This window comes from Mytilus edulis, chromosome 4 (genome assembly GCF_963676685.1).
Source record: "Mytilus edulis chromosome 4, xbMytEdul2.2, whole genome shotgun sequence".
In the NCBI taxonomy this organism is placed as follows: Eukaryota; Metazoa; Mollusca; class Bivalvia; order Mytilida; family Mytilidae; genus Mytilus; species Mytilus edulis.
Genome location: NC_092347.1, coordinates 71,592,889 through 71,606,362, shown reverse-complemented (window position 1 = coordinate 71,606,362; position 13,474 = coordinate 71,592,889). Strand labels below are relative to the sequence as shown.

Sequence of the window (13,474 nt, the reverse complement as noted above, 5' to 3'; positions counted from 1 at the left end):
TTTCGAATAATTCTCTAGAAAATATTTCAATAGGTTTTAAAATTTACATTGTAAATATACACACTGCAGTTATTCATAGATAAATAAAAAATATATTGTACCCTTACATCCAATCACAGCGCTCCTAATTTGACTTCCTTCACCTGTCTTGGGTACAAAAAAGGCCAACCTAATGCTGGGGAAATTAAATACTACCGTTTTCCCTGAAAGACACTTCGCTAGTATGGAATCGGTTGACTGGTTGAAGGTTTTTTGTATAACGTTCAGTGACAAATATTTCATGCATATTCAGGACAAGAAGTTGTGTCAAACCGTTATTCTAAATAAGTAGTAAATAATGTAGAAATGCCAAATGTTCAGGATTGTAGGAATTAAATCAGAACATTAATAGGTTTGCAAAATAAAGCGCCAAAGGGAAACCAATAAAATGACAAATCAACTCAACGGTCAAGAACATGATCTTTAACAGATGATTTCATATAAAGTATATGAGCTATATATCGCTGTAAATCGGTTGTTAAACTATTCGACGACTTTGTACGTGACTGAAGGTTGTATGAATTATGCATTTTATTTTCAAGTAAATTTCTGCCATATAAAAATATAACAATAGGTTGAGCCCAGTTATAATCAGTCGATTACACGGTAGAAATCGGTTAAATTGATAAATCAGTCTAAACAAAACAGTTTGAGATTCGGCAAAGAATGCTTGAGTTTTAATCGGATTCTTTAGTCAGTGTATTTAGAAATACAAGACCAAAACAGAATTTTGAAGACTGCTGAATAAAATATCTAGTGCACATGCGAATTGGACAACAACAAACCGACATGTATAACCAAAAGACATCTAGTGGCCAGCATAGAATCTTCAATCCGTATCAGGTCTAAAATGTCAAAAGTTTATAAAAGTTGACTAAAGACATTTCTCTAAATAATGAAAACATGGGAAACACTACAAAACCGACGAGGTTGCAGAACTAGGACAGGCATGCATACGAAAATATGATGAAGTTAAACTTATTTTATTTAGATCTCAACCCTCCATCTTTAAAATCTTTATCAAATACAGTAATAAACAATTGTTCCCACAGTACCTTATAATAGAGTTTAGTCACGTCCATTAAGACTCGTTTTAACAAATGCAGTGGAATATTCATCATAGTTGGAAAAAACTTTTCAAGACAGTTGGTTTGAAAAAGAGTTCATTTAGTTATTTCAGACTCTAATTCCTGCATTGGTTTGTAATGACAGTGAATTTTCATTGTAAGTTTAAGTAATTATATAGTAAAGCTGCCCAATCACTTTATCTTGCTCTGAATATAAAGGACTGATACAATAGGACTGTTCATGCCATAACTTTACTGCATTACCTGGAAATCTGTCTTAACCAAACCCGTCATAACATGGAAACCTGTCTAAACCATCCATTTGTAACATGGAAACCTGTCTTAACCAAACTCGGCATAACATGGAAACCTATCTGAACCAAATCCGACGTAACCGGGAAACCTGTTTAAACCATATGATACATAACTTTGGAACCAGTCTTAACTATATTTTACAGAATTTCGAACTCTGACTAAACAAAATCCGTCATAATCGGGAAACCTGTCTTCACCAAACCCTTAGCTACATAATATGGAGACCTGTCTAAACAAAGTACTACGTTACCTGTAAACCTGTTTAAACCCAAGCCTGTAAAACCAGGAAAAATGCCAGTTAAAAAATAAGCCTCACATATCCAGGGAAATTTTGACTCGAACCCTATACATAACCAGGAAACATGTTTAAACCAAGCCCTACATAATATGGAGACCGATCTAAACCAAATACTGGATAACCAGGAAACCTGTATATCAAAACTTTGCCGGTAAACAAAATTGAGGTTTACTTATTTAACCTGTGGAAGTCGATATTCTTTTTAATCCAGTCAAAATCGTCAGTCCCGTAGTGATTTCGTTTAAACAAGTTAAACTATATACAATGTATATATATTTAGGTTAGGAATTATTTAACCCTTGTAAATCACAATGTACAATGAAAGTACTATTTATATTCCAGTCGATTTGTGCAGAAACTTAGCAAATTGCTCACATTGTGGTAAAAGCGTGAAATTTAGCATTATAGTAGTAAAGGTCTTGGAACTCCTTTTCAGCTATGGACCCACTTCGAAAGTAAAAAATGTCGAGAAAGGCGGCCATTTATCAAATGACAGACGTTTGATTTCTATAAAATACTTTAAAATTCATGAAAATTATATAAGTAAATATATTGACAAGAAACCTGGCGAAAAGAGTGACTTTGCTTTTATCAGTTGCCTTTTAGAAAATAAAAATGAAAATATTACCCATATTGAATGGCGGCAATCTTGAAAAAATAAAAAAATAAAAAAAATAAGCCAAAATAGGTAAATCTCTAAATTTATAATTCGATGAAAATAGATCAATTGTTTGCTATGATTTATCTGAAAACATCTTTTGAAAACCTCCATGGCAGACATTATGAGTATCATATCATGCAAGTAATGTCATACGTAAATTATCTGCCCAATTGTTCTCAAATGACGTTAAAAATTCACACAATGAATGAGTTGTCCATTTTGTTAAACAACACAATGGGTGTTTCCGTCTATTGTATCCTATCATGTCGTCCTCCCCGTTTACACAGAATAGTACAAATTAATACTGCCTTTACACATTTGCATCGTACTCTGCTACCCGTTAACTTTTCACATTCACATTTAATTAATTTAGCGCAAGACTCATACGCTTGCTGCAGCGATGTACAGAAGGGAACCCATATAGCCCAGCCGTTTTGATTTTCTGAACTTGGTCCATAGCTATAAATGTTTACTATGACCATGGAAGTATTATATTGTCAATATAATACTTCCATGCTATGACCTTAACTTAAACTCTGCAAAGTTTGATGCTTTTACCGCAATCTGAACAATTGTTTCACAAATCGACTGGACTATTATAAATTATGGCTACAGAAAGTGAATTTAAAGCTTAAAAAAATAAAGGTGAATTTAACCTCTTAGACTAGACAGGTGGTGCAATTTAATGATTTCATTAAAGTCAGTTTGTTTTTTATTAGCGACACGACGGGTGCCAATAGTGAAGTAAGAAGAGTTGGGTCAAATGCAACTTTTAAGAAAAACATTGTTTTTCATGAGGCTGACATTTTGTGTGACTTTGACTAATAAAAGACAGTCGAAAAAATTACGAAAATAGACAGATTTTACAAATTCACTCACTTGATTCTCTGCTGGTTCATTTTGTACCTAGAATTATGCTTTTGTCTTTCCTTTGTTCATTTGCAGTGATCTGAACATACGTTTGTTCGTGTTTGTTCTAGTACCTTTTAAGTCAACTTATTTTATCAATCGGCTATCGTATACTTATCCTGTTATCAACAAATAGTTAATTTGTTTTCTCTTTTGATAATGGAAATAAGGGTGATGATGATAAGGATTCAATATTTTAAAGCAAAAAGAATATACCCAAATAAGTGTGTTATTGATACCCAAATACGTGTGTTATTGAAACCCAAATAAGTGTGTTATTGATACCCAAATAAGTGTTTTATTGATACCCAAATAAGTGTGTTATTGATACCCAAATAAGTGTGTTATTGAATGAAGTTTATCAGTAAAATGATAAATGCAAGTCCTTCAAATATGCATTTAGAAGAAATATCTGTAAGTCAGATGTTAAAATAAAGAAATAACATAAAAAGACGCTTGCAAACTTAAGAGATCGAGGAAAAGTTATAGAAATAAACTATCTGATGAATGTTTTAGTGTGCCTTGTATTTTCCCACAGTGTCGTAATTGTCCATCGAATTACTGTTGTTAAACGAGTTAAGCAAATGATTGAAAACAGAAAAGTGACAGCGAACCAATTAAATAATGGTTGCCGCGTGAAAAATTGCGCTTTCTGATCGATCTATAGTATAAGGTTCACATACCTAAAACAAGATCATTGGAGAAACGCAGCATAACGGCCCTACTGGAGTTCAGGAGTTGAACGACCAACACAAACCAAAGCATCAATTATTTACATAATTCAACCTTGAGATGACAAGATAAAATTTATCCCCTATACCCTTGGTATACGGGCTGAATTCCGATTGACGCTTTTCGTCTCATAGCTTCTTTAGCTTTAAACAGAAATCTGTCAGTTTGAAATTAATCCCTCTCCTGGGAGAATTTTGTTTAAATTGACTTTTATAAATATATGGGGAAAAATGCCCTGTTAACGAGTCAAGATATGTATTTCACTATGTTCCCTTTTATACACATTCGGGGATAGCTCATTACATATTGTAAATGGTTTGAAAACGATATTTATAATCTATAATTATGATTTATACATATACAGATAACCATAAAATGATAAACCATTATTCGGATAATGGACATGAGGGAATGCAATCTGGTCAGTAAAATCTGCATGGGCATCTCTTCAATACGTAGAGTTGCAATTTAAAACTTACTTTATCAAACGGCTTATCGTGCTTTTTACATGCAATGTTTTCAGACGCCATATGCCCCCTTCTTTAACTACTTAAAGGGACAATAATGTACTTCAAGTTTTGTTAAAAATGAAAAAGTTACTGATAAGCGAAAAAATATACCATAACAGAAGACGTAAAGCAAAAAATCGATACAAAAGAACATTTCCAAGAGCAAATTAGATAAATGACGAGAAAATATGGGGTAATTCTGCAAGTCGAATAATACGTAAATAGCATGATGGTTCGGTTTTGCTGTCGACGCAACTATGGAACAGTAAATATACGATATACGATGTCTGACTGTGCCGGTCATTTCTATCAATAATTATCACTCTGAAAAAACTGTTGTGCACGTAAAATGATAAATTATTTGTACATTCCCCATCTAATGAGCTACACAAATTATCAAGATTAACATGTTACAGAACAAAATTGCGGTTGTAACAACCAGTAAAAATGCTGACGGAGACTTGTCCTGATTTTTCTCACTTCGTCCAATAATTGAGAGGTTGATATTCATAAAAAAAAACACGCCTCGATGACAGACACAACATTTTTTTAATCCATAAAACACTTAACAGTATTGTAACATTTATTGATTTAAAACCAAGCAACCTGTCCATGCTTTTTATTGGTTGCATGTTTTTTTTTTATTATTTAAAATCCTTTGTTTCCCTTTTTCAATTTAAACAAGAATGTGTCCCCAGTACACGAATGCCCCACTCGCACTATCATTTTCCATGTTCAGTGGACCGTGACATTGGGGTAAAAACTCTAATTTGGCATTAAAATTAGAAAGATCATATCATAGGGAACATGTATACCAAATTTGAAGTCGATTGGACTTCAACTTCATCAAAAACTACCTTGACCAAAAACTTTAACCTGAAGCGGGACAGACGGACGGACGGACGAACGGACGAACAGACGAACGGACGAACAGACGAACGGATGCACAGACCAGAAAACATAATGTCCCCCTACTACCTAAGTTTTTTTTTCAAGTAAATATAAATCATGTCATTTTTGGAAATTTTAAAGAAACTAAGTATTCGACTCCCTATGTTGACCGTTATTAAAATTCTCTAACGTAAACAAATTTGCCAGATGAGAGATATTTTTGCCCGTGTTCATTGCTGGTCGTTGGTCCCGCGACCGCCCGCTAGAAAATCTTTCGCGACTCCTCGCTGAATAAAAGTCAGATGAATTTGACTGTTTTTCTGTACTTTAGGTCATATATCTCTTCAAATGTTTCGCATAATTCTTATACATCATTGGCTTTCAAATGATTTGCTTTAGTTTTTCTTGATGAAAGTAAATCCACATAAGCGCTTCGGATGTATTAAATTTATAACGCGTTCTTTTCATTTTTTACTTCACTAAATGATATAGTTGTACAATAAAAATAAATCTCTCCAGGACATTCAGAATAAAAAATGTATGAACCATTTAAGATTTCATGGCCATAGTAATAGAATCGAAAAATTAATAAAACAAATAGAATTTAAACTATAAAAATAATAAATAATGTTTTGAACACGATTATAACAAATATCCATAAATCAAAATTTTATTCAGCCTAAGAAATCATAGTGAATGTAACTTTATCAATACATTGCAAGTTTTACAAGAAGCAAATGCATCAATGTGTATATGTAATACAATTATTATAAGCTTCCACTGTGGATATAACTTATAATATAAAAAATGTGGTGTGATTGCCATTGAGACAACAGTATTCACAAGAGACCAAATGACACAGAAATTAACATCTATTGTCACCGTACGGCCTTCAATAATGAGCAAAGTCTATACCACATAGTCAGCTATAAAAGGCCTCGAAATGGCAAATGTTAAACAATGCAAACGATAATACTATAGGTTGTTTTTGAAATTTCTTCCTATTGAGTGTTTAGATAAATAAGACAAACAAGTCGTTATTTTACCAAATATTTAGAAATGTAACAAAAAATGAAAAAGATGCTAAAAATATAATTAAACACTAATAAAATAAGCAGATTAGGTACGATTGTCAATTACAGTTTTCTATCACAGTCCAAATGAAGAGAATGTAGAACACCTTAATTTTCGGCCTTCTAAAATAAATAAAACCAATACCTATGAATTACGGAAGAAAATCCATGGAAATAAATAAAGGGAAAATTGTTCAAATAAGCGAAAGTATAAAGAAAACAAACTTCGCCTTACTAGAGTATAAAGTGTGACCACAATTAAGGTTGAAATGCTCCACTAATGTGTGTTTTTAACGTCCTGTGACACATATTTCATACATATTCGCGATGATAGAAATTTACACAAAAAGTGTTTTTTTAGGTTTTTAAAGAGGATTTATTTAACCTAAGTGAAATGCGGAAAGTTTTGAGACCACAAGAAGAGATGGACAGAAATTATGTTGCCTCCCCATTGACCCTAAAAAGTGATTACAAAGATTCCTAAAAATGGAGAGTGCGTTGTACTCTTCTAACAAGGGGTATATTATGTACTCATTCTGACAAGACTTGGCTATGTATGCACCCTTTTTCATCGTTTCGAACTTGTACACCAATACGAACATGTAATTCCTGGACAACATTGCTTTCGCTTGAACATGCTAGCTTTGAAAATTTCTTTAATCTGCTATCTGTAGCTAAGTACTTATGGAGTTGCAACTTTCTGGTTGTAATCAAATTTTGAATTATTCTAATTTTACTTACAGATGAAGATAAATATTTGTGTTGGAATGATCTCAAAAGACAATTAAGCACTAATATCTGGTAACACGCATACTACAGACCAATACATCATCAATGATTAAAGAAAAGATTAATGGATCTTCTTTTATATATATAAAGGATGTCCTATCAGTTTCAGCACCCCGAATGTATATATATGTTTATGATAGAAAAATGTATATCTACGCAACACAAATTTAAATTGTGAGAAAAAGTCAAACAAATAACTAACAATTTCCTTGTCAAAACTGTCCTATTTATATACATGGCACAAAATTAAAAAGCTTATAGTAAAATTGAAAATGGAATGGGGAAGGTGTCAAAGAGACAACAACCCGATCATAGAGCAGACCACAGTGATTGCACACCTGTCAAGTCAAATCAATACAAAAATATGATGTTTGTCCAATGGCAAACATTTCAGAAATTTAAAAAAAAAAACGAATAACTAAGAAATAAAACAAAATGTATCAATCTGTAAAGTGTGCTATCGGGATGAACTCTTTCTAACTGTCACTGCTATATATGTTATAAATGGGACGAAATCTAGCCTTGCAAAAGAAACACAAGATCGCCCTAATAGTTGTTTGAATACACCTAAATGGGTTAGTCGTACATTTTTGTACCTCTCATACCATTTTACTTTAAGAATCTATTATATAACAATATTATACTACAATATTAAAAAACGCCAAAATTGATTATGTTTCACTGCACAAATCTTTACACTTGTATATTATTGTTTGTCGATTAAAGCCCAGCGGTAAATATTATTGTAATTACAAGGCGAATCACCCCCAAGACTTCAATTAATCTCAGTTTGCTTAAAGGATAAAATGAAATCATACCAAATATAACCATCACTATATGGTTAATATCGAACTGTACATTTAATCAATGATATAATTTGTAGGTTCTTTTTTTCCACCTTAAAGTATCAAACAATTTGATGTATTAGTTTATCAGTAATATTTATTGTATATTTCCAATATGGAAACTGACGAGGCAATAAACGAATCGAAATCAATTTTTTGCCGTTGAAAATTATTTGATTTATTGAAACCCGGTAATCAACAGAAATTGCTTTCACGATAGACTAAGAAAATAAATATGTCGACTGTTTCCAAGGACCCAAAAGTAACTAATCATAAATCACACAAGAAGAATAAAATGAAGAAAAGAAATATCCCCAAATTTTATCGGCATGAATAAGCGGTCGATGCTCTTTGTGAAAATATGCGATAACATATGGATCTTTTCAAGTGTTAAAGTTTATGAGACTGCCTAAGGCTGTAATGAAGAAAAAAGGCCATAGAATAATTAGGTATAAGAACGATTAATCATTGTGTCAAAGGAACCAAGTGTGGTCTGAAAGGGAAGAGTAATGTATGTCAAATTCATATATACTATAGTTATCCGAAAAGGAGGAAGATCGATATAACAACGATCAGAGCAATAGTTAATCCTCGTGCATCTGTAGTTGTGTAATAAGTTTAGAATGGTCGGTCCAGGAATGGTAGACGTTCATAAAAAATAAGGGAGTACATTTGAAGAAGCAAGTTATTACTTATAATTTGTTCCTGCTAGATTTTTAAAACACATTTTATACTCAAACATTGGTTTTTCATTTAAACATTATGTTGGTACTTCACTATACACTTTAAATGTTTTACTTTTGCATACTATTTAGAAACTGAGAGAGGCGAAGGACACAAAAGGGACATTCAAATTCCCAGTCGAAAATATACTGACAATTAACGCAATGGCTTAAAAGAAACAAACAACAGTACACAAAACACATCATAGAAAACCAATAACCGAACAACACCATAACCATAACAAACAACAGTACACAAAACACATCATAGAAAACCAATAACCGAACAACACCATAACCATAACAAACAACAGTACACAAAACACATAATAGAAAACCAATAACCGAACAACACCATAACCATAACAAACAACAGTACACAAAACACATCATAGAAAACCAATAACCGAACAACACCATAACCACAAAAACCTGAGGGTGATCTCAGGTGCCCCGGAAGGGTAAGCAGATTGTCTGTGTTAAGATTTTTTATGGACCGTTGTGTATCTATGAGGGCCCTCATGGGGTTTTTGATTATGTGATTACTTGGCCGTTTTTTTAATGATTATTTGATTATTAAGCCAAATATTTCATGATTATTTGATTACCTAGGACTGTATTTTTAGTTTATGATTATTTGATTACTAAAGATAAGCAAATATTTAATGATTATGTGATTATATTGGCAAAAAAATGGTGATTATGTGATTACTAGGACCCCCCCCCCCCCATGAGGGGCCTCATCTATTATTTTCTTTCGGCTGTGGATCTTGGCTGTTTCCTTTATTTCTTTGCCCCTTTTAATTGTTTGTCAGTATATATAATCTTTGAAAAACTTCAAATGACAGGAAACCTTTTTTTTCATGAAAGCGTTGAAAATGATTACTGAAAAATAATATAGACGACCGTGACATTTTCTCAAGGATTCCCATAATATATCCAGACATGATCTTGACGATATTTTCTTTCTCGTCATGTAAAGTGTGATATAAGTGTTGATCATATTGAGTTAATATATATCCTATTCTTTGGTAAATACAACATGACATCTTGATGCAAGCTGACTCAAAGTCAAAATTACAGTTTGACGTAAAATCTATAACTAAGACGTGATGATATTCTAGTAATTATCATTTTCCTTTTTTTCGGTACTAATTTTTGACACTATTTGATTTATCAACATTCTTTAGTGTAAGATACAAATCACAGTACGAGAAAATCTAAATATATTTAAGGGTAGAGATTTTGGCAGCGCATCACAATTGAATTTATTTCTCCATACGACATATAGTCAATGATCAGATGACAATAAGTAAACCAATTGGTAAATTGATTGATAGATGCTTTTTTTAACGTTTCGTAAGCTCAAAAAGCTTTATCACTGTGTGACAAGGTTAACCCCTTAACAAGGCAGAACTATTAGATACATATACCATATCAAAGAAACATACAGTATCTGACCACAACCACGAAATGTTAATACAAATATTATTAGGATTTAAATTACGAGAATAATAATCTAAAATTATAACAACATAAAGACCATCTGTTACCCTAGCTTCCACACGTGAGGAAAACTATACACTTTGGTGTCTTCAACAAAATATAAAAAGAAATTAATGCATCTGTTTTATCATATACATTTGTTATTCCCAATACATAATCCGTGGTATAGACATGTGTCCTACGGCAGAGGGTTACGACTACTCGCGAAATATGACCGTATGACTGTGCAGAACTTCTAAATATACAGCAAAGCCCTATCGATACAGAGTTCCGTGTTCTCTTTCTATGTACGATCGCTTGCAGCCACTCCTTAAGTGGTTCGTACAAGGCCAAGAAAAAAATGCAGCAACTGTCCAACATACATGTACCATAATTTTCTGTTGTAGTCGAAATTCCCATGCTTTGTCCCGGTAGACCCATTCATCAGAACATATCCACTTAAAAAAAGATTGGCGAAACATAGCATAGGGACATCCAACCTTAAAAGTCGAAAATAAACTAACAACGCCATGGTTAAAATAATTTTAAATACAAACAGACAAACAATAGTACACAACACACCACATAGAATTCTAAAGACTAAACAACACGTTATTCCACTAAAAACTGGGGGGATCTCATGTGATCCGGAAGGATAAGCAGATCCTCCTCAAAATGAGATACATATGCTAGTTTAGAAACTAAAACACAATTCGTATCATATGAATAAAAGAATATTACTCTTTGTGTGTTGGATAGGAGTAGAAATATTGTATTGCGACAGGCCACATATGGACCACTCATATTGCCATTAAACGAGATATCCGATTGATATACATGTACCCCCAGTGATATTGATTGCCTTAAATTACCGGAGAATAGTTTTTTTAAAGGCTTTTTTAAAGACGAAACGCGCGTCTGGCGTACCAAATTATAATCCTGGTACCTTTGATAACTATTTCCCCCTAGAGAGGAATCCCAATTTGAACAAAATGGCTTTAAATTATTCCCAAAAGGCAACTTTTTCCCAAACAGTGTCGTCATTGTGCATGAATACAAACTGAAAATTTTTAACATTTATACATTTTTCATGTCTACAATGACTATATGTGCAGATTTGATGGTCTAATTGTGTATCATCACTGACAACAAGGGTCTTATTTCATTGCAGGGTTTGACTCTTGAATGGGGGTCTGCAAATTGAAGTTTCAGTCAAATTCATGGTTATTATAAATTTCCCAATTTGATAAAAATGACGCAAATTTCCCCAATAAAAAAGGGAAGAGGTAGTTTTGAAAAAAACCCGAACAATATCACTGACCCTACACATCCAAATGATCAATCATTCAATCTTTCGGCATGTAAATATATGATGGGGAAAGTCCTTATGGGACACCTAAAGTCACGATAGCGGTGATTAAACATTATGATTTTATTCTTCACATGATGACAAAAAGCCTTTAAACTTTATTAAAAAAAAAGCAGCTTACCGTTCTGGCGCACGTGGTATCACCCATTGTTGTTGGTTTGGTTCGTGTTGCTTAGTCTTTAGTGTTGTGTTTTGTATACTATTATTTGCCTGTTTGTCTATATTTTAGCAATGGCGTTGTCAGTCTGTTTTCGATTTATGAGTTTGAATGTCCCTTTAGTATCTTTCGCCTATCTTATAGTAAACGTTTGATATAAGAGTAAACTAGAACAAGGTCAGACAAATATAAGTTTTAGGGAATGGAAATTACCATGGAAAGTAACCTCTTTGTAAACTTATTTTTAATAATGAACATTTTCTTATCCAATGACAAAAAGTGTTGCTTTTTATCCAATTAATATTGAGTTCGTGCTGTTGACTTCGTGTTATGGTGAGAATATGTTTATCGACCAATTTTTAGTTTTAGTTCGTTGTTTATCATAACAATAAATAAACATAAATATTTCGTTTTCTATATTTAATATATACATATAAGTGTTATTATTTATCAGCAAAACATTAAGATTTCAGCAATTAAACTAGAAAAAGACAAAAGCATTGATAAAGTATCAACTTGATGACAGAAAAAAAACCAGGCAATTAAGATTTCATTCCAAATCCATAACTGCAAAACTATTAAACATCTTATAAAAATATTAGTGCATCTGGAAAATTTGAAACATTGACCCTCTTCCTATTTTATCAAAACTAATTGTTCTTTTGGAACAAGAAAATTTAAGATAAATTATTTATTGATTACATCTATGTACATCAGATGTAGTCCCTCATATCTTCGGAGCTGTCTTCCCTTGGAATTGAGAAGACGAACATAATTCTGAATTTAAAAGAATTTAAAAAAAAAGACAAACTATATGGCTTGTATAAAGTTAACATGCTTGGCAAATGAACAGAACTAGATATGGAATTACAACTATATGTCTATGCGTTCCGGATACATATTAATAATCAATCTAAGTGGAAATCGACAAATAGGTTAATTACACGAACAATAACATGCAATAGTTGCAACTCGTGGGAGTGATAAGAAAACAATCGCTACACAGCTGGTAATAATTAGCTCCAGCTTCTAGTATAATCAGAAGATTCAGAAAGATATTGACAGAAAAAACATTACTGTACGAATGCTACTCGTATGAATCAAGGCACACATACTGTCGTCGAGTATTGACAGTTGTGTATACATGTAGTTGTGTAATACGAAGGGATGTCCAATGCTATGAGGGAACTTTCCACTCCCATTATCTTTTTAAATGTGCATTTACCATTTTGATAATATTTTTTTTCGACGTCTTGATAAATTAAGTTATACCGAAATTTTACTGTGAAAAGTGCTGCAGATTTCTTTTTTTTCCCCAAGTAAATATCTTTTATTATAAATCTGCTGTTTTAACAATTTACTCGGATTACAGCGTTAGCCCGAGTATCCCTGTTATTAGTTACTGAATTTCCAGGGAAAAGCTCAGTAAAGTATACTAAATTATTAAAGTGTGTGCTGCAGATTTCACTTTTCAAAGGGGTCATGCATTCCCTGACACTTTGTTCGAAACTTGGTTTTTACCCTCTGGCTTATAGGAATTTGATCAACATACTTTCAATTGGAAGACACAATATATTATTGTTAGATTGACTGAACTATAACTTGAATGCTTT

The 13,474-nt window shown here is 32.6% G+C and overlaps 1 protein-coding gene across 2 annotated transcripts in view; it reads right to left on the bottom strand.

Annotated features, from left to right (window-relative positions):
- LOC139520403 (Kv channel-interacting protein 4-like) overlaps positions 1–13,474 on the bottom strand; it is a 210,436-nt gene that overhangs the window by 143,459 nt on the left and 53,503 nt on the right. The gene's annotated exons all lie outside the window — the stretch shown is intronic.